Source organism: Chlorocebus sabaeus, chromosome 15, assembly GCF_047675955.1.
Source record: "Chlorocebus sabaeus isolate Y175 chromosome 15, mChlSab1.0.hap1, whole genome shotgun sequence".
Lineage (NCBI taxonomy): Eukaryota > Metazoa > Chordata > Mammalia > Primates > Cercopithecidae > Chlorocebus > Chlorocebus sabaeus.
This window is the reverse complement of record NC_132918.1, coordinates 33,687,187-33,710,311: the sequence shown is the minus strand read 5'-3', so window position 1 is coordinate 33,710,311 and position 23,125 is coordinate 33,687,187. Positions and strand designations below refer to the sequence as shown.

General features: G+C 38.6%; 1 long non-coding RNA gene across 2 annotated transcripts in view; it reads right to left on the bottom strand.

Annotated features, from left to right (window-relative positions):
• The window catches only part of LOC140713473 (uncharacterized), a 29,782-nt gene extending 7,112 nt beyond the window's left edge, over positions 1-22,670 (bottom strand). Inside the window, exons 1-3 of one of the 2 annotated variants that reach the window (XR_012095558.1) lie at positions 16,852-22,670; positions 16,676-16,766; positions 5,010-5,164 (exon numbers count right to left, since the gene is read on the bottom strand). This is a non-coding gene — a long non-coding RNA (uncharacterized lncRNA). Of the gene's footprint in view, positions 1-5,009; positions 5,165-16,675 lie in introns of both variants that reach the window. The other variant, XR_012095557.1, reaches the window with a different exon arrangement.
• Positions 22,671-23,125: the final 455 nt, after the last annotated feature.

Here is a 23,125-nt window from a genome sequence, read left to right as displayed (position 1 = left end):
CACTGGTCACCATTTTGAAAATATAACTGTACGACATTATGTGTTGGCATTGAGAACAAGTATTATTTTTAAGATTAGAAAAAATATCACTTATATATGTCTTTCCCCTCAATTTATTTTTCAACACATCTTTTATGTTTTTTTCAAAAATGTCTTGACATTACATAACCAAACCCAAATTTATTAATAGTCTCTTATTACTTTTTCTTGACAGAGAAAAGTATACTCATGAGTAAGAAAGAAAACAAACAACAAACAAAAAACTTATAAAATGAAGTAGGACACTCAGTGATAACAGCTTAACACAGAAAGCCATTACAACAATGAACAAAAATTGCAACTTAATGATAAAGTAATGTAGAAACAAAATTATAGACTACTAAAAACATGGAATTGCCAATTGTTCAGAAAATCCACAGATGGATCGTGAGTGGTAAGTAGCAGAAGGGTTCTGGGTACCCTCTATAGGCAAAGCTAACGTTGCCAGCAGATCTGATTTTAAGTTGTATATCAGATATTTGACAGATCTCATTGAATTTTGATAACTTGACTTCTGGTCATGCACCCAACTAGATATTTTAGAAAAAGTGAGTTCAAGGAAACTTGAATGCAAAGGTGCTCAACTAGGCCCAAGAGATTTTCATGTCTGGAGAGCTGAATTAAGTGTCATGGAATCTGGTATCATTACACAATATAGAGAAATGAGACTTTTGCATTTCCATCTGATGTCGCTTGGTAAACCCCAGAGGTGGTCTCTCCAGGTCAGAGTTGAGACACATGGTTGGTGTCTCTTGGATGGTGTGGGAAAAGCATGCCTTGTTGCCTGAGCTGTGTCCATCCTGACACCAGCAAAGTTGACCAGAGAGCTGAAAAACTTGGGTTGATCCTGGATAATCATGCCTGCCACAGGGACCAAAGAGAGTTTCCAACATGGCCATGAAGTCTGGTCCACATAATCAATGATAGGTGACATAATAGTGATGGCCTGCCTGCGTTTCTTCCAGCCTGCCCTGCCACCTGGTCCTGAGCTTTGTGCTGTCTCCTATTTCCTTGCTCTTGTACCTGCCTTTACCAAAGAAAGAGCCACACTGGTTATAAAGGATAAATGTTTTGTAAAAAGCGAGTTCACAGGAATGCCAATGCACCAGAACCCAGTTGGGCCACAGGTTGCCTGAGGATCAATGGTCCCACTGGTTGCAGAGTGGCTGATGTCCTCTCCCAGATTTTTAGTGATCACAGCAAATGCTTTACAGATGGCATTAATAGATCTGGCCAGAACAATGATTCTCTCAGAAGAGTTGCCTTCTGAGATGCTGATATGTGCATTATCCTCCCCAAGCAGCTCCTTAACTGCTGTTACTTCCCACTCTGCCATGGTTCTGCCAGCTTCCTTTCTATGTAATGTGCTTTCAGTTATCCTGGAGTCTGTGGCAAGCAGTATCTGGAGATTTGGATGCTTGTTAAGTGGTTAAGTGTTTGGTCACTGGTAAGAGTGACCAAACACTTTCTTCTCAGTCATCCTGGGGCCACAAAGCAAACCTGCTTTGATAAATAACGTATAAGTGAAGATGTTTTGTATTCCTTCCAGGTGAAAGGGTTTAAGAATGACATATGATTTTCCATGCTCTTTTCTCTGGACATGGTGATTATGGAATGATATTTTGATACAGATGTCCATGAGATTGAAGCATGTAGGGATACCAAGATTCCACAAGAAGGGCAGCTTCATGGAACCTCCCCTGCCTCAGCTTTGTATGAGTGACAAGTAAGCTGTGTGTAGCACCACTAAGATTTTGGGATTATTTGTTACCTCAGCATAAATTGGCCTATCTTGACTAATTCATTCATTTGTAAATATTGTTTAATTATACTGCTTATACAGTTTCAGGCTCTTTGGCAATAAATATTCATTAGACAAATGGATTGAATTAAGAATAAATTTAACATTCACTTAACAAATGACTCTAAATTATGGAAGTATATTAGCTAGAATAGCTCAGTTCAGTTTTATTTATTGGCTGATATTGTGATAGATATTGAGAATACAAAGATAAATTAGTTTTTAACCTGGAAGATTTTGGTTGGAAGATAAAATTGGAAAGGTTGATTACTGTCTGGGTGTGGAGGATCTTGAATTAAAGACAGCCATTTTAATTCATCTTGTAGACAATGGGAGAGAAAAGTAGGTGTAAATGGATTTTGAGCAAGGGAGAAGTACCATTAAACTGACATTTTAGGAAAACTAATCTGCTGATGGTGAACGAGATACAAGCATACAAGTTGAGAGGCTATTTCAATAATCTAGGTGCTAGAAGATAAGGGTTCAGGCTGGAGTGTTGGTGATTGAAATGAAAAGGCATAATCAGAAATGAGAGAAATTAGAAAGTAAAAACAGGGTATTGGATATGTGAGGGGTAGGGAGGTGAGAAGGAGGAATGATTAATGAATGAATCTTAGATTCCATGTCTGTGATGCCACTGAGGGAGGTTGGGAGGAGGTAGAAGATGATGATATCTTTTTGTTGTGTGTTGAATTTGAAGAATGACAGCTCATTCATGCAGAAATATCCTCAAGGGTAGTTTGTGAAGTAGGGTTGTTTGGTGCTTGGCAGAGAAGTCAAAGCCAAAACTAGAAGATTATAGTGTAGTGAACATACTAGAAACAGTAAGAGTAGATGAAGTGTCTAAAGGGGAGCTAGTAGAGAGAAAAGTGTAGGACTTTGAGAAATCCTCATTTACGGACACAAGAATGGAGAGGAGTTAGCAAAGAACACAGAGGAGTAATCAGTAGGAGAAGTAATTTTTACTGAGCATTTACTATACTAAGAATTTTACATGCATTTTATTAACTAATTCTCACAGCTGCCCCTAGGAGGAAGAGTTATTTAGTTTTTTTGGATGAACAAATTGAGACTGATAGGAGTTTAAGAATTTTCACTGAGGTCAAATAGCTACTAAACAATGATGCCAGGTCTGCTTGACAACAAAATCTGTGTTCTTAACCATTGTGAAAATTCAAATGATCTAAGTTTTACATGAACCAGCTTGTTATTGAGGAGGGGCTGGCCAACAGGGTCATATGCTATAAATTCAAAAAAAATGATGTTTGAGAATAGGCCATTGATTTGATGAACCGCAATTTATGGTTTTGAGTGGAAGTAAAGGTAGTGAGCAGGATCCTCACTACAGGAAATGAGGTAAAGCCATGAGTGGGTGGTGCTGAAGGAAGGAGTTGGTGGAGACAACCAGTCAAGAAATGCCAGGCGAAAGGAACAAGAGGAGGGGATACATCCCGGGTGGATCTCAGGGTTACTTTCACAGATGTATTTATTTCCAAGACAGAGACACAATTTACACATAAGATAAATGGATCCAGTGGAGCCAGAGAAAGGAGATACCACGAAGATGGTACCAGTGGAGTTGGTAATTTTTTGAGGAGGATAGAAAGACTGGGATCTAAAGTGCAGGGGAAGGGATCAGCTCCAGAGGGAGAAGAGCAACTGCTTGCTTCAAGACCAGAGGGGAAGACCAGCTATATCTTAAACTAGAGATACTCCGACATCTCTTGAATTTACTGGATTTGTGGAAGTTCCCTTCACCACATTGATACCAGTGAAAGTCAGTTTTAACTTAGATTAGCTCAGAATTAAATTTTCCAGTTATTAAAATATCTACGTGAAAATGTGAGATCGTTTTTTAAATTTACTGATAAAAATTGATTTTATAAGAAAAAATTATTATAATTCTTTCAAGTTCCACCACTGAGTCCTTAGTACTTTGTTTTAGAAAACAACTACCTGTTCACCTGCTGAGCTCATTTCCAGTGTCTAGTTTGAGTTCGGACCCTAAAAATGCGATTTAATAAAATGGTCTTATTTTGGATACATCTTATGCATATTTTTAAAAAACATTCTTTATGAAAAACATCTTTGTATCTTGTTTATTTGCTTTGAAAGATTTAAGTCTTTTTTTGTTTTGTTTTGTTTTGAGGCAGTCTTGCTCTGTTGCCCAGGCTGGAGTGCAGTGGTGTGATCCTGGCTTACTGCACCATCTACATCCACCTCCCGGGTTCATGTGATTCTCCTGCCTCAGCCTCCTGAGTAGCTGGCACTATAGACGCATGCCACCACGCCCAGCTAATTTTTGTGTTTTTTAGTAGAGATGGGGTTTCACCATGTGGGCTAGGTTGGCCTTGAGCTCCTGATCTCAGGTGATTCGCCTGCCTCGGCCTTCCGGAATGCTGGGATTACAGGAGTGAACCACCATACCTGGGCCTGGCAGCTTTAAGTCATAATATATACATCTCAATTATTTTTATGCTAACTTATTGGTTTCTTATATAAATTCCAAGGCATGTCTAATAGTATGTTATTGCAATCTGAATCAGTTTGTTTTTTTCTGAGCAAACACAATTAGAAGGGCTTTAGGATTAATTACAAGATTAAACATTTAGTGACTCTCAAAAACGTAGTGAAATGAAATGCGTAGAAATTGTTGATTCAGTATTCTAAATAAATCTACTCTTCAGGAATGTCCATGGCTTTGGCAGGATTCAAGGAACATGAAGATTATGGGGAAATTTTTTTATGAGACTTAAAAAGGAACAAGAACACACCATATAAAGCATAAGAAAGGAATCTAGTATTTTTGTCAGAAGTAAGTTTTCTCATGAAAATAGAAAAAATACATAATTTAATTTGCATGTTTTTTTTGGTCAACTCTTGGTTTATTTTGCTGGTTTTGTTTATTTATGTGCTTGAAAGGTTTGGCTGATGGGTCTTGGACTAAGGCCTGGGAAACTCTAAACTTCATTGTCCTTGACTTGCCAAGTGGTGTAGGGAAAGTTGCTTCATCTTTCATATTTATGAATCCCTAGGATAAAAAGGAATATACCACTTACTTTTTTGAAAGTATTTGCGAGTTTTTATATGAAAAGCTGAACAATTCTTCAAATTATAGAGCAGCGGGGGAAAATTGAGTGGGGCTAAGGAGACAGATTATGCTGCCCACCTTCTGTGGGACTCTGTTGGTCTCACTCTGTAGTTCTACCATTCAGGGCTGGTTTCCCTCGCTCACTCCACTTGTGGCTTTGGGTCACTACTTTTTCTTCACACTCTCTCTTCCTTCTCCAGCTTCTTGGCTGACTCCTCTTCCTTGACTCAGACCTGAAATGCAAAGATTCTCTGAAGGTCTATCTCCACACCCTTCTCTTCCAGCATTATCCATATGCTAGTGCAGTCTTTTTCACACCCAATGTTCCTGCCATGTTTCCACATACCAGTCAGACATCTGTGTCTATGTGCCCCATAGGTACTTTAAACCCAGTGCCTCCAAAATTTAGCATATCTTCCAGTCCTCTACCAAAATGCTTCCCTTTCTGGACTCTTTGTGTTGATTAAAAGCTTTGCCTTCTCACAGTCAACAAAACTAGAAATGTGTTCATTTTCTTTGCCTCTCACATCTGATCACCTATGTGTTGTTAATACTATATCAAATGATTTAATCTCCTTCATTTCCCACATCTTATAAGTAGCCACATTCTGTTTAACCTATCTCTGAAATGTTCCCAGTGTCTCTCTCTTGTCCATTCTATCTTCTGCCCTTGTTCTGACCTCATCACCTGTTGCATCAACCAGCTATCTGGCCTTCTTGCCTCCTTCTCTGTTCATTCCATCCTGCACACAGCTGCCAGAGTTGTTTTCTAAAATACAAATTTAACAATAATAATCTTTTGCTGAAAAACCAATGGCTTCTGCAGCAGAGTCTGACTGCAGCCTCATTTTCTGGCTACACTGCTTCTGCACCCCTTTCCACCCCCCATGTAATACATGTGTGCTCTATCCTGCACATCAAGCACACCATAAACTTTCATGGCCCCATGTTTGTTTGTCCTTCTGTAATGCCTTACCTGTCTTTTCTACCTGGTGAAATTACACCAATCCCTCAAGGTCCGGCTTTATTGAAAAGATGTAATAGACTATCCTTAGAATATAGTAGGACTCTAATCAATATTTTTTGGTAAGTTAATTAAAAAGAAAATACAAAAGCCTTATGGTATGAATAAAGGATGAGGGATTATTTTGTTAGCTGAGAAATATAACTGTGTCAAGTCTATACTGTCCAAGATCACTACCTGCCATTTGTATGGTCTGCCTCAGGCAATCCTTCTTTAGTTCCCTTCTTAAAGAAAATTTTAGTAAAAAAAAATATATATATTTTTATTACAAAATATTATAATATATAATTGTATATTATAATGTATAATATATAATAACATATATTTTTACTAAAAATGATACTGTAATGAACATATTTGATGGAATACTTTTTCAAGTATATCTGGAGTATACCTTCTTTTTTGTTTGTTTGTTTCCGAGACAGAGTCTCATTCTGTCATCCAGGCTGGAATGCAGTGGCGTGATCTTGGCTTACTGCAATCTCTGCCTCCTGGGTTCAAGCGATTCTCCTGCCTCAGCCTCATGAGTGGCTAGGATTATAGGCATGCATCACCACACCCAGCTAATTTTTTGTATTTTTAGTAGATACAGGGTTTTCATGTTGACCAGACTGGTCTCAATCTCCCAGCCTCAAGTGATCTGCCTGCGTTGGCCTCCCAGAGTGTTGGAATTACAGTCGTGAGCCACTGCACCTGGTATATACACATTCCTTTTAAATTTAGGAAGCTAGCCCTTTATCTACAACATGGGTTGTAAACAATATTGCCAGTTTACCAATTGTCTTTGCTTTTGTTCATTATTATATTTTATTGCATAGAAATTTAAAAATATTTGCAGCTAAATTTATTAATATATGCTTCTATGTTTTGTGTCATTCTTTAAAAAGTCTTCTTCATTCTAAGATTATGAATAAATACACCCAGTTTTCTTTAGGCATGTTTATAGTTTGTTTTTCAGGGTTTAAATCTTTGATCTTTATGAAATTTACTTTGGTATAAAGAGTGAGATGAGATTTGTCTTAATTTTTTCCCCAAGTTGTTACTAGTTATACCAAATTGACTTATTGAATATGCTTTTCTTCACTAGTCTGAAATGTAGCTTTATACAAAATTTTATTTCATAGTTATGTATTTCTGGATTCTGTACAATTCAATTAGTGAAAACTTATGATGTCCCAAGCCAGTAGTTTAGGAGATTTCAGCGTTAAATCAGAGTTATTCTGGATCCAGATCTGTTAGCAGATATAAATTTCACAGTCACAAAATTCAGGTGAGCAAAGATGTAACTTTATTTCCTTACAACCCAACTTAGTTTCTGTAGTTAGTGGCTCATTTTTAGGACATTATCCTTTTCCTTCCCATTTAATCTCCTATTCCGAAATATTCTTCATGCCTAACTCTGAATATTTAGTCATTATAGGGATCTTAATATCAGGAGGTAACTACGGTCGTGGTTTTTTTGTGCCATGAGAAGCTTGATAGTTTTCTCTGGCCCTGTGTAAATGGCTGGGGATTTAAAAAGCCATTTTCTCTGACCAGTTGTTTATGCTTGTTCTCCCATTTGCCATTCAGTAAGTAAATGGCCTTTAACACAGGCGTTTTGATTTTCAAACCATAATTAGGAAAGAACGCACTTCATGTGGGGGCTGAAGATTACAGGGAAATTGCACCATCTTCTTTCTTAGTACAACAATATGTTGCTAAACCAGCAAGATCAACTAGTTGCAATTTCTCCAAACCAACATTATTTTCTTTCCAGAATCTTACCTAAAAGTGAGATTCACCAAGAAAGTTTTGTGTTTTTGAGCAAGTCTAGGTTTTAATTTTTTTTGACTCATCTGCTTCATTAATTGAAAACAAGACAAAACAAACATGGAGTAGAAGCTTTAAGCAAGTGTGTTCTAACATGCAAAGACTATGGAACCCACCTGAGTCCCACTTGGATCATTTCAAATGGCTCTATATTTTTTCTGTTCCCAATTAAACTTCCTAGAATGTTCTCGCAAGAAACTCACATTGATAAACTTTTTGAGTAATCCAGGAACTCTTAGAACCTGATAAAGTAAAGGAATTTGGCAGGAACGTTTCAGACATGAGGAAGATTTCTCTGCAGGGTATGTTTGTCTATTAATTGGATAGTATCCCTGTCCTAACTATGAAGAAGTTGGTCTCTGACTTGGAGAAAGACCGAAGCGTGGCCATTACTCACTGATGATTTTGGTGGGAGGAAAGTAACAGCTTGTGGACTGTTAATTTTGTCATCATAACAAACTGGATACCCTGAAAAACCTCGCAATACAAAACACCTAGAAATGATGAGTCAAATATAATACATAGTCTCTAAAATATTGAGCTCAAAGGAAACAGAAGAAACTCTCATACACCAGAAGTGGTGAGGTGATGCTTACACTAGTCCCCAATCCTGTTTGAGGGATCCTGTTTGAGGGTATTTGGGGATCTTGGCAATCAAGAGGTTTGGGTTTCTGACATGCTGGTACAATAGGGAAGGCCCTAGCCTGTGCAAGGTGCGGAGGTAAAATCAAGGCTCTGCATAAATGGTTACGGCCCTCAAAAGGCCATGCCACCAGAAAAAAGATGCTCAGGCAAAGGGGAATGACAAGCAAAGTTGTCTGCTTCCCCTGGCCTCTGGGTAGAAAAGAATTCAGATTCTGCCCATACATGGCTTTGAGGTTTAATTTATACAATCTGAGTCGTCGGAAACTCCAAGTCAAGATATTAACATGAAATTATTCCAGTTTGATAGCACATCCGCCATCTGGCAGAACAATGAAAAAAAAAAAAAATCCTTTCCTGGCAGCCATGCAAGCTCACCAAGGGCTCCCTGCCATGCCCTCTCCCAAGATTCTCCATAAAATTAGTTGGTTGCTTCTTGCCCTGAGGCAGCCTAGTGAAGGCTGGGGTTTGGTGATCTCATGTTGTCAATGGGGAAAAAGGGAGTGATGGGGTGCATGAGGGCTTCCTGAGCTATAGTTCAAGCATAGCGAGTGCCCCCTCTTCCTCTAAAAGGGCCAGATCCCTGGCCTCATCCTCTTCACAAAGAACTCCCTTGGGATCCCCAGGGGATCCAGGTTAGGGCAGAGCCCTAGGGCTCAGAGTGGGGAGTCAGTAACTAACCTGGGCCCTAGCACTGTAAAAGTGACAGTTTGATCTCCCCACTGTCCTTCTTCCCCTGCCCACTAGGGACAAGGCTTCCAGAATGAGGGGACCACTGGGAAATTCTGCCTCTTGTTCAGATTAAGTTCTTCCTGCTGCAAGGCTCCAAGCCTCACTCTTCATTCCAGGATTTAGAATGGGATGGAGGGCAGTTAATTTACAAAAAAATTACATAATATAATTATATGTAATATATATTATCAAAATAGCTGTCATAGCATAAATTATGAACAAAAATTATGAACACACGAAAAAATAAGCTGCTAAGAGTAAGAAATTAAAACAAATAAGAAGCAAATGTGGCTGGGCGCAGTGACTGATGCCTGTGATCCTAGCACTTTGGGAGGCTGAGGTGAGGAGTTCAATGAGGTCAGGAGTTCAAGACCAGCCTGGCCAACACGATGAAACCCCGTCTCTACTAAAAAAGGAAAAATTAGCCGGACATGGTGGTACACGCCTGTAGCCCCAGCTACTTGGGAGGCTGAGGCAAGAGAATCACTTGAACCTAGGAGATGGAAGTTGTAGTGAGCCAAGAACACACCATTGCACTCCAGCCTGCATGACAGAGAGAGATTCCATCTCAAAAAAAAAAAAAAAAAAGAAAAAAAAAAAAAAAGAAAAAGGAGAAGCAGCAATGTGATTAGTGCTCCCCAAAAGTTCAGAAAATGAACATATTAAATGCAAGATATTTTAAGTAATTAAAACAGTAAAATATGGATTAAACAGTAAGAGAAAGGAATAAGATACTATTAAAAGTACCCAGAATATTATAAAAAGGAATCAAGTAAAAGTTCTAGAAATGGAAATATAACCATTGAAATGAAACCTCAGTGTATGGGACAAACAGCAGGGCACAGCTGGAGAAGGAATGAATGAATTGGGTGACAAACCTAAGGAGATTCTGAAGAATGTAGTACAAAGAGACGAAAAGGTGAAAATATGAAAGATAGGATAAAACATATGGAAGGTAAGATGTGTAGAAGGTATTTCATTCAATTCCTAGGTATTTTACCAAAAAGAACTGGAAATATGTCACAAAAGAATTTGTACAATAATGTTTATAGTCATCTTACTAGCAATAGCCAAATACCAGAAACAATTAAAATGTCTATCTGCTGGAGAATGGATAAAGAAATTTTGGTATATTCATACAATGGAATTGTACTCAGCAGTAAAAAAGAATAAATTACTAAAATACATAGCCACCTGGATGAATCTCAAAAATGTTAAGTTGAGAGAAAGAAGCCAAACACACAAAAAATACATACTATACAATCCCATTTATGTGAAGTATTTTTATTTTTTTAATTTTGAGATGGAGTTTCGCTTTGGCCAGGCTGGTCTCAAATTCCTGACCTCAGGTGATCCACCTGCCTCAGCCTCTAAAGTGCTGGGATTACAGACATGAGCCACTGTGCCCAGCTTCATTCTTGTGAACTTACAGAATAGGTCAGTCTAATCTATGTTGATTGCCTCTGGGGAGGGGCATGAGGAACTTTCTGGGATGAGCATAATATTCTATATTTTGTTTTGGGTATTGATATCTTTGGCTTATACAGTTGTCAAAACTCATGAACTGAACATATGTAATACGAAAATTATATTGTATGCAATACGAAAATTACATTGCATGTAAACTATACCTTCCACAAAAATTAAAAAGTGAAAAGTAAAACAAAGAATAGAAACTTGGCCGGCTCAGTGGCTCACACCTGTAATCCCAGCACTTTGGGAGGCCAAGGTGGGTGGATCGTTTGAGCCTAGGAGTTTGAGACTAGCTTGGGCAACATGGAGAAACCCCATCTCTACTAAAAATACAAAAATTAGTCATGTGGGCTGGGCACGCTGGCTCACGCCTGTAATCTCAGCACTTTGGGAGTCCGAGGCGGATGGATCACCGAGGTCAGGAGATGGGGACCATCCTGGCTAACACGGTGAAACCCCGTCTCTACTAAAAATGCAAAAAATTAGCCGGGCTTGGTGGCAGGCAACTGTAGTCCCAGCTACTTAGGAGGCTGAGGCAGGAGAATGGCGTGAACCCGGGAGGCGGAGCTTGCAGTGAGCCAAGATCTCGCCACTGCACTCCAGCCTGGGCGACAGAGAGAGACTTTGTCTCAAAAAAAAAAAAAAAAAAGAAAAATTAGTCGTGTGTGGTGTCATGTGTGCCTGTATTTCCAGCCACTCAGTGGCTGAGGCAGGAGAATCACCTGAGCCTTGGGAGGTTGAGGTTGCAGGGAGTCGTGATCGTGCCACTGCACTGCAGCCTGGGTGACAGAGTGTGACCTTGCCTAAAAAAAAAAAAAAAAAAAAAAAAAGAGAGAGAGAGAGAAAAAGAAAAAAAAAAAAAAAAAAAGGAAGAGAAACCAACTAAGGGAGACATGCCTGGAAAATGTAAAGAGCTCCGTAAAAATTGATGTGAAAAAAGAAACAAAAGAACAATGTGCGCTCTCTCTCTGTATATATACACAGGAATTTCAAAGGAAAGAAAATTTGTAGACCCAATAAATACACGGAAAGGGGAAAGTAGCAGTAATCAGAGGAATACAGACTAAAACACCACCACTTTGGCACCTATCAGATATAAAAAAAATTAAGTCTGAACCAAGTCCAAAATGCTGACAACGATGTAAGCAATGGGCATTTTGATACACTGCAAGTGAGAGTTTAAATTGATACAATCATTTTAGGAAATAACCTGGGAAATATTTGGTAAAGATAAATTATGATCTAGCAATTCTACTCTCGAGTATACCCTAAGTCAGCAGTTCTTATACTCTTTGGTCCCAGGAGCCTTTTAAACTTTAAAATATTTTTGAGGATAACAAAGAGCTTTTGGCTTTGTGAGTTGTTTCTATTGATATTTACCATATTAGAAAATAAAATTGAGAAATTAAAAATACATTCATTAAGTCTTTAAAAGGCAGTAAGAAACTGATTACATATTAACATGAATGACATATTTTTATAAACTAATTATATTTTCCAAAACAAAAATTTTAGTAAGAATAGTGCCATTATGTTACATTTCTGTAATTATGCTTGGCTTAATACAAGATAGTTGGATTCTGTTTCCACATTCAGTCTATTGTGGTATACTGTTTTGATTGAAGTCCATAAAGAAAATAAAGATACATACAAATATAGATCTGGAAAAGGGAAGAGAATTTTAATGGCCTTTTCAGATAGCTGTGGCAATTCTTCTTTGATACTTTACCCAAAACTAACAAGTGGTAGTTTCTTAAAAGCTTATTTGAACCCATATCAATGAGTTTTTCATACTCTGTTAAATTAAAATACATAGTTTATACTATACTGTGAGTGGATTTTTTACCCATGCATAATTTTGTAACATTTTGCACTGGTCATTTGGAAATTATTGGTTTACTGAATTACATAGATTTTCAAAATGTTGATATAGTTACATTATACAATGTCAAAAATCACCACCCATATCATCAGAGAAATCATGAAATACTGAGAAGCTGTAAAGTATAAAAATCCAGGGTTGGATTCAAGTTTTCAAAATTTCAAATTTGTTTTGAAAGCTCAAATTTTATCATCAGCAACAATACAGTCAGCTTTCTTTGGAGTAGCAGGCTCACATCATTCACTTTTGAGAAAATGTCTGCCAAACCCCAAGAGTTTAATAATCACAGTCTCAGTCATCCTCTTAAAAATAATGTTTAGCGAAAAAAGTAGTAGTTCATCTTACAACTCAAACAATCACACAAATGCTTTTTCTTGAGATGACTATTGTACTTTGGCATGTAACAGAGTACTTTGTGCTTACTTCTTACTTTAATATACAAAATATTAAATAGATGACTATGTAACAGTTGAAATTTAGTAAAATTAATATTCTTCAGTGATTTTTTAAAACCACCAGTGCATGGTGGTGAAGAATACAATAATTACTAGTATTGCTGGATGCTGCTGCCCTGATTCCTGCTACGATGCCAGCAGTTTACCTAATATTCCTTTTGCACCATCAGTGCAAATGTTAACACAGTGAAAAAGATAAATGGTATCATTTTCTTCTTATGAAAATGGTTTTGACCTCATGAATTGCTTGAAAGAGTCTTGGGCCCATCAGGGGTCTGTGGACCATACGTTGAGAATTTTTGGCCAAAGAACCTTTTGACTTTGCACACAAAGAACCAGTATTTCCATAGCAACATTTTTTTTTTTTTTGCCATTGTAAAGATTATAAAAAATCATCCCATAGAAAGTGGATAAAAAATTGAATATTTGAACCTGAATCCAAAAGCCTAAAAACAATGGAATGATACAAAGGAATTATATACAGCACTGAAAGTCAATTAGACATAGATGCAAACATGAGATGTGAAAACAGAGAACGATTCATGCTGTATGACACTACATGAAGTTTAAATATATGCAAAACATACTATGTATTTTTAAGGCATAAAAATAGGTGGTGTTATAGAAATATATTGGAATAATAATTAACAAATTCAGGATGGTAGTTACCTGTGTGAGATAGGGAAGGAATTACATATGTGAAGGAGATACATAGAGGGCTTCAGATGCACATGTACTGCTTTATTTCATAAGCTGAGGGGTGGTTGTAGGAGGTTTATTGTGTTATTTTCTACAACTCTTTCTATTCTGAAGAATTTCATAATAAAGAGCGACCTGTCTATAATCATATTCTTTCAAATACTTGCTTGTGAATTTAAACAGTCATATAGATAAACTATTAGTATTGAAACTTTGGCATGTAGACATAAAGTCAGTGAATAACTTCACAGTAATGATGTAATTCTCCTTAATAACACACACACGCGTGCACACGCACACACACACGCGCGCACACACACACACAAATTCTGCTATAAAGGTCTCTTCGTTTTTGTTACATGCAATGCCTACTAAAACTCACTGTTTAAATGAAATGATGCTCCCAAGGCATCCATTCTCAATTACAGAAAGCATCTCTTAATATCCCCTCTCAGTTGTAGGTCTGAGACTGTTGTGTCCTGCCTCCACAGTGTTCCAGATCATCAATTTAGCCTCTGGATATTTTCAGCATTCTCTGCCGACAGAGCTTTGTGTGCATCTGCTATTTTATTTATTTATTATTTTTGAGACAAAGTCTTGCTCTGTTGCCCAGAGCTGGAGTGAAGTGGCACGATCTCGGCTCACTGCAACCTTTACCTCCTGGGTTCAAGCAATTCCCCTGCCTCAGCCTCCCGAGTAGTGGGATTACAGGCACCCACCACCACACCCGGCTAATTTTTTTTTTTTTTTTTTTTTTTTTTTTTTTTTTAAAGAGACGGAGTCTTGCTCTGTCTCCAGGCTGGAGTGCAGTGGCGCGATCTCAGCTCACTGCAAGCTCCACCTCCCGAGTTCACGCCATTCTCCTGCCTCAGCCTCCTGAGTAGCTGGGACTACAGGCGCCCACCACCACGCCTGGCTAATTTTTTTGTATTTTTAGTAGAGACGGAGTTTCACCGTGTCAGCCAGGATGGTCTCGATCTCCTGACCTTGTGATCCGCCCGCCTCGGCCTCTCAAAGTGCTGGGATTACAGGCGTGAGCCACCGCGCCTGGCCTAATTTTTGTATTTTTAGTAGAGACAGGGTTTTGCCATGTTGGCCAGGCTGATCTCAAACTCCTGACCTCAGGTGATCCACCCGCTTTGGCCTCCCAAAGATCTGGGATTACAGGCATGAGCCACGGTGACTGGCCTTGCTATGTAGTTTCATCTTCAGGAGGCTCTTTACCCTCTTAAACTTTGTATCTGAAGTGGCCATACTTTGTTCTGCTCCTGTCACTAGAACCCAGAAACCTCTGAACTTCCGCATATTCCTCCTGAGACTGTCCTTTCCAGTGGTTTGAAATTTAAAACAAACTGGCTGGACTTCAGCTTAGTTAATGGTGGCAGAGGACAAAATAGACACAATTTTCATAGTGATTTTTTCATTTTGTGGGACATCACATTTTTCACAGGGGCTTTTAGTTAAACAACAGAGACAAAAATGTCACAACCTCCCTAACTTCCTGCTTTTTTGAAACTGATATCTTGCATATAGAAATATATAAATAAATTATAGAGAATCCTGATTCTACTTGGATAAGCCTTGTTTGAAAGTTGAACAGTTTGTCCATTCCTCCACATTAAAATATATTCCTGACTCCATTGTGACTCACCACATGCTGTCTGTTTGGGTCACATGGTTCTGAGCACCCACCCCAATTACTTTTGTTTTTTTCTATATATTAGCATTGTGTTGGTGATTTTCACTGAGGAATGTTATTTTGAAACATTGTAACAATCAGTTTGTTTATAACAATCAGTCTGTTAACCCATTTTTTTTTTTAATTCCTTGAGATTAGTTTAATCTTCTGTAGTGCCCTTTGGCCCATTCCCTGGCCCTCCTTACCCCTTCAAACTAGGTGGAAGGCATCCATTGCCTCAGAAAAAGGATGTTGAAAAGAAATTAGAAATAACAGTAAACTGTAAGTTTCAAAAATCTATTCTGAACTACTTTGAGAAAAGTAGGATTAAGTCTCAACGGTCAGGATTAAAAGTTTTTAATTTTTATTTTTAGAGAGGGGGTTCTGTTCTGTCACCCAGGCTAGGGTGCAGTGGTACAGACATTGCTTACTGCAGCCTCAAACTCCTGGGCTCAAGTGATCCTCTTGCCTCAGCCTCCTGAGTAGCTGGAACTATAGGTGAGTGCCATTGTATCTGGCTAATAGAAGTCAAAATTTCGAGGTTAAAAATTCATAACTCTAGATGGGCATGGTGGCTTACATTTGTAATCCCAGCACTTTGGGAGGCCAAGGTGGGAGGGTTGCTTGAGGCCAGAAGTTTGAGGCTGTAGTTAGTCATAATTGTGCCACCTCACTCCAGCCTGGGCAACAGAGCAACACTGCCTCTAAAAAAAAAAGATAAAAAATAAAAAATAAAAAATTCATAACTCTGAAGAACTAGAATATGAATCTTGTGACATAAATAATACATTTGGAAGAATACTTGTTGAGAAGAGAAACTAGAAAAAACAGAATAAATGGAGAATATTCTGAGTTTGACTGGGTTTATCCTGAATCAATGAACATTGCTTTTTTTGCTCCCAAGTGAAATGGGATCCAGCACTCAAGCAACAAATTAATTCAAACATAAGGAAATAAAGAAAATTATATTATTTGTATGTTTGAGTTTGTAACTAGGGTTTGCACCCTTACATATCCTTCTGAAACATGCTGTTGCTCTTATGGAGAGATATTGAAGCTGTTGTTACTATATTACTGTGTTCTCTTTGTAAGGCCCTAGAGGAAAAAAATTCTTGGGTCTCAGTGTTGGGAGAGCTTTTCTTCCTCTGGGCAACTGGTTTATTTTTAGCCTGGGGAAACTCTGACTCATGAATCTGATTGAATACCTCTCTTAACTGGCTGCATGAAAGCATGGCATCAACTCTGAATGCTGTCTTTTACTGGGGATGAGTTTCATCTACTTACCTTATCCCAGTGACTATTCTTCTTCCCACTTTGTTTTCCTTTTGCCTTTATATCTCTACTTACTCTCAATCTGGTTGGACTTCCTGGGAAGCAGACTCTGAGGCAGTGTTTAAGGCGTAGGAAGCTTATTAAGTAGCACCTCTGGGACCAACACCTGCAGAAGGGAGTGGAGAGGAATCAGCAAGGGGCAGGTGGAGAAACTGAGCTTCAATGTGGCCCCAACAATAGTCTCAACTGACCATGTGGAGAGCTCTGCAGGTAGAATGGTCCCTCAGGGTTCTCTCAACTTCGGCCTGAATGGCCAGGTCTTTACACTCTCCCATCAACTGTTCACTAGATGTCAGCTGCCCCAGGCATGACCTTGGCCAGGAGGCAGTCCTTGAGGGGAATGACAGCTGAAGGCTGTCTGCCAACAGCAGTCCCAGCAGCTGGGGCACCGGATCCTTCTCTGAGGGATGTTGGTGATGCATCAGTGCCCACCATACTTACTTTTAAAAATCTAGTATATATTTCTAAAAGAATTTGGAACAAAAACACCGATAAAGTAAGTGATTAAAGTTAAGTGACTCTTGTTCTCATCCTTGCCCATTTATGTTGTCTCATGTTAAGTGTGATCCTGAGTCTTGGCATATATCATTTCTCTTTTTGACTGTGAGAGTGTGAAAGGCGAGGTCTAAAATATAAGAAAATTATATTCCTCCTTCAACATCCAGCATATTATCAACTCTTCCATGGAGGTTTAGTTGACTCCCTAGGCAGAGCCAGCAGCCCCCTCCTCTGTCTCCATCATGCCCCAACATCACAGTGTTGTGATCTCTACACATCTGCTTCTTTCATGGACAAGACTTCCCTCAAACCTGACCCCCTTTGAATGCTCCCTTTATCATGAATGGCACCACGGTTAATCCATGGGTGCCGGGATTCTGGAGACAGTTCCCATCAATCACTAAGTCCTGCAATTTGCATTTCTAAAATCTCTCTCTAACCCTCTATTTCTCTCCATTTCCAGTGCTGCTACTTTCTTTCAAGCTTTCGTTATACCTCTTGCCTGGACTATTGTAATAGCCTTCTATTTTTCTCTCAGTTTCTATTATTGCTTTCTCAGCAAACCATTTTCTGCATAGCAGCTAGAACCATCTTATGGAATTGCAGATCTAATCATACCATCCCTGTTTTAAACCCAACAATAGCTCTCCCACAAGCCTGCATGACTTCCCCATCTCCCAGCCTCACCACCCTCATCCACCACACTAGCCTGTTTTGGTTCCTCTAATGTGCTGCATGTCTTTTCTCTCCAAGGTCTTCTCACATTCAGTTCTTTCTGGTCTGCTTTTCTTCTACCTCTCCCTTTGACTAGTAACTTCCGGTTCATCTTTCAGATCTCAGGCATATGTCTCTTTGTCCAGGAAGCTGTCCCTAACTTCCTAACCAGATCTAGACCTCTCCTTTCACAATCTCATATCAGTTGTGCTTCTTTGCAGTATAGGTCGCATGGCAATTTCACAATTAAGATAATACTTTTACATTTTTCTCTTCTACTAGGATACGTATCCCACAAAGTTGGAGACATCTTGGTCACCTCAGCATTTCTAATGCCCAGCACAGGTCTTGCACGTAGGAGATGCTTTATTTATGGATTTACTTATTAAATAAAATACACTTATTGTTTTGGTCCATTTGGGCGGCAATAACAAACTGTCTTAGACTGGGTAACTTATAAACAACAGAAATTTATATCTCACAGTTCTGGAGGCTGAGAAGTCCAACATCAGGGTGCTGGTAGATTTGCTGTCTGGTGAAGGCTTGTTCCTCAGAGCTGGTGCCTTCTAGCTGTGTCTTCACATTGGGAAGGGCAAACAAGCTCCTCTTGGCCTCTTTTATAAGGGCACTAATCCCATTCATGAGGGCAGAGCCCTCATTATCTAATCACCTCCTGGAGGCCCCACTTCTTAATACCACCACGTTGGTATTAACATATAGTACTACCTAATGGTTTTAACATATGCATTTGGGAAGCGGGGGCACAAACATTCAGATCCTGACATTTACTTACTGAGTTTGTTAAAGACATGGACAATTTATTTATCATTTTTGAGTCCCCATGCCCTAGTATATGTTGGATACTCAATAAATGGTCTCTCCTTTCCTTCCTTCCTTCCTCCCTCCCTCCCTTCCTTCTTTCCTTCCTTCCTCTTTCTCTCCTTCCTTCCTTAATTCCTTCCTTCTCTTCCTTCTCTCTCTCTCTTTCTTTCTTTCTTTTCTTTCTTTCTTCTTTCTTTCTTTCTTTCTTTCTTTCTTTCTTTCTTTCTTTCTTTCTTTCTTTCTTTCTTTCTTTCTTCCTTCCTTCCTTCCTTCCTTCCTTCCTTCCTTCCTTCCTTCCTTCCTTTCTTCCTTTCCTTTCCTTCCCTTCCTTCTCTCTCTCTCTCTCTCTCTCCCCCCGCCCCCCCCGTCTCTCTCTCTCTTTCCTTCTTTCCTTCTTTCTCTTGCTATGTTGCCCAGGCTGGAGTGCAGTGGTTATTCACAGGCACAATCATACTGCACTATATCCTTGAAATCCTGGGCTGAAGTGATCTTCCTACCTCAACCTCCTGAGTAGCTAGGACTACAGGCATGTGCCACCATGCCTGGCTAATAAGTATTTGTTGAATGAATGTTTGAATCAAACTATGTAAAAGGTTGTCTTGGGGAAGAGGGAGCAGACATTATATCTGGCTGCAGGAGAGAGAACCTGGACTGCAGGTTAGAAATGATAGAAAGGTAGAATTTTTCAGAAAATAATTATATGGTATGAATAACCTAATGGGAATTATATTTGAACATTTCTATTTTTTGGAGTTCTGAATGATCAGATGATTATAAATAATTTTTATAATTTTAGTAGTTTTTGGTATTTTCTGCAATAAATGTTTTCATAAACAGAACAAAATTATTTTAAAAAGATGAGAACTGATGATAAAGTAATGAGCTCTCTGTCCCTAGAAGGGTTTGAGCAGCTGGGAATGCAACCTGCCAATGATGACAAACAAGGGACTTCTCCATGGGGCAGGGAGGTTGGGCCTGGCAAGTGCTAAGATTCTTCCAACTCCAATAGCCTGTGATACTGTTAACTGAATGATAAATGCCAAATCTCCTTGCTTACAAGGACTTGGCCTAGTTTATTTAGCTGCCACACATTCTGCTAGTGGCTTCGTTACATTGGAACCTTACTGTGACACTTTTGGCTGCCGTGGAATTTGATTTATATTTACCTGAGGATGGTATAACCTCAGGATTTCAGGAGATGACAGTATTATAATGATATCAAAAACATGAATATATAGATGAGAGTTGTTTATGTGGAAAATTATACGATATCCCTCCATGAAGAGTTTGGGAGAGTCCTGATGAAAATGTTCTCAAATCAACACATACTCTGAGAATTATGGTTCATTTTCCAAAACAGACATTTCCAAACTGTGGTTTTGGCTAAATTTTAAAAATGGACCTTCTTCTGATTTTTGTGTTTATGAGCTAGTCTGGCAAACAGAATCATTGTTTCTCTCTCTTAAGAGAAATTACATTTAGACTATTTCCTCATATAGCAATAGCTCTGAATTAAGAGGGAACAGAACACTCCCAAAGGAAATCTGGTGCATAGAAGTGGATCTCCATTAAGAATAATGGAACACGCATAAAAGTTTCTTCTGATTACATGAAATGCTGGCAGAGAGAGAGAGAGAGAGAGAGAGAGAGAGAGAGAGAGAGGAGATAAATAGAATATAAGATAATGAAGTAATAGGATTGATTTCTACAAAGCACATGTGAAAACAATAGTTCTGTTGTCATAATACCTGTGTAATAGTAAATGTGTATATATATATGTGTGTGTTATGGATATTCTACTAATGTTAGTGAAATGGTAGTTAAAAAATAAAACAAGGCAAAAAATAATTATAGAATAATTAACAAAAGGAAAAAGTAGAATTTACTATTATTAGCACCCACTCCCCCTTAATTTCCAGTTTGGTCTCATGGAGTGCTGTTATTCCTAGGCACGAATGAGTCTACCATGTGTTTGAGTACTTTACGTTTTTACATTATTTGAAAATTTTATAATTTTTCTAGCTTCTCAGTACCAAAATGAATTCTAATCCTTTTATTGCTTGAAAGACAGAGAAAATGCATTTTTAAATTTGATGTAAGATTTTCAAAGATTTGTTCATAAAGTCACAAATAAAAAATGTAAACACAATGCATCTGATTATCATTTTATAGAAAGTTCCAAGATTTCCAGCCCCCATGCTCTCAGAAAAGTTTTCTTTGAAGTAGACAAATTCAATAGTACTGGGGTGCAGGGACAACGGACTTGAGAAGAAAGTTCTTATGGAATGTGCTCTGACAAGGCTGGGGTTCTCATGGCGGGACCCAGGAGCTAAGGTTATCGTCAGAGCTGGTTGCCTCTTGTGCTGAGCACATGGCTATAGGGCCTTGCATAACCAGGGAATAGAAGGACATCTATGAGGAGGTGAATCTGTTTCATGAAAACACATTGAACAGAAACCCCCTGCACTTCACTTAGGCAAGTACCTGTAAAAATCAAGCCATAAAGGTTGTCTTGCTCTTCTGAAGTTCATGCAGCTCCCTGCCCACTCCACTCACTCTGTTCTGTGCTTCCCTCTGCTCTTCCCTGCTTCTCCAACTTCCAACCTGACTCTAGGCCTTGCCTTTCTACTCCTGTCTTTGGTATGGTTGACTTTGAAGATCTCTTCTGGAAATGCTCCTCCTGCTTGATCTGGAATTCCGCCTCAGACACCATTCTAATTTCACCTCTAGGGTCCCCAATCTGTGATAGTGGGTAAAAGACATATATTTTTATGGTTTTGGGTTTTATATTTACTTCTTTAATCCATCTTGGGTTAATTGTTGTATACGGTGTAAGGAAGGGGTCCAGTTTCAATTTTCTGCATATGGCCAGCCAGTTATCCCAGCACCATTTATTGAATAGGGAATCCTTTGTCCATTGCTTGTTTTTGTCAGGTTAGTTGAAGATCAGATAGTTGTAGGTGTGTGGTCTTATTTCTGGGTTCTCTATTCTGCTCTGTTGGTCTATGTGTCTGTTTTTGTACACCTACCATGCTGTTTTGGTTACTGTATCCCTGTAGTATAGTTTGAAGTCAGGTAGCGTGATGCTGCCAGCTTTGTTCTTTTTGCTTAGGATTGCCTTGGCTATTTAACATCTTTTTTTGTTACATATGAATTTTAAAATAGTTTTCTTTAGTTTCAAGAAGAATGTCAGTGGTAGTTTAATAGGAATAGCATTGAATCTATAAATTGCTTTGGGTAGTATGGCCATTTTCATGATATTGATTCTTTGTATCCGTGAGCATGGAATGTTTTTCCATTTGTTTGTGTCATTTCTGATTTCTTTGAACACTGGTTTGTAGTTCTCCTTGTAGAGATCTTACACCTTCCTAGCTAGCTGTATTCCTAGGTATTTTATTCTTTTTGTGGCATTTGTGAACGGGAGTTCATTCCTGATTTGGTTCTTGGCTTGACTGTTGAATGCTAGTAATTTTTGCACATTGATTTTGTATCCTGATACTTTGCTGAAGCTGTTTATCAGCTTAAGAATCTTTTGGGTTGAGACTACGGGCTTTTCTAGGCACTATCATTTAGGACATAGGCACAGGTAAAGATTTCATGATGAAGATGCCAAAAGCAATTGCAACAAAAGCAAAAATTGACAAATGGGATCTAATTATACTAAAGAGCTTCTGCACGGAAGAAGAAACTATCAACAGAGTAAACAGACAACCTACTGAATAGGAGAAAAATTTTGCAAACTGTGTACCCAACGAAGGTCTAATATCCAGCATCTATAAGGAACTTAAACAAATTTACAAGCAAAAAACAAACAGCCTCATAAAAAAGTGGGTAAAGGACATAAACAGACACTTCTCAAAAGAAGACATACATGTGGCCAACACTCATGAAAAAAAGCTCATCATTGATCATTAGAGAAATGCAAAACAAAACCACAATGAGATACCATCTCACGCCAGTCAGAGTGGCTATCATTAAAAAGTCAAAAAACAACAGATGCTGGTGAGGTTGTGGAGAAAAAGGCACACTTTTACACTGTTGGTGGGAATGTAAATTAGTTCAACCATTGTGGGAGACAGTGCAATGATTCCTCAAAGACCTAGAGGCAGAAATACCATTTGACCTAGCAATCCCATTACTGGGTATATACCCAAAGGAATATAAATCATTCTATTATAAAGATATATGCACACGTATGTTCATTGCAGAACTATTTACAATAGCAAAGTCATGGAATCAATCTAAATGCCCATCAATGATAGACTGGATAAAGAAAATGTGGTTCATGGAATACCATGCAGCCACAAAAAGGAACAAGATCATGTACTTTGCAGGAACAGAAAACCAAATACTGCATGTTCTCTTTTATAAGTGGGAGCTAAATGATAAGAATACATGGACACATAGAGAGGAACAACACACAGTGGGGCC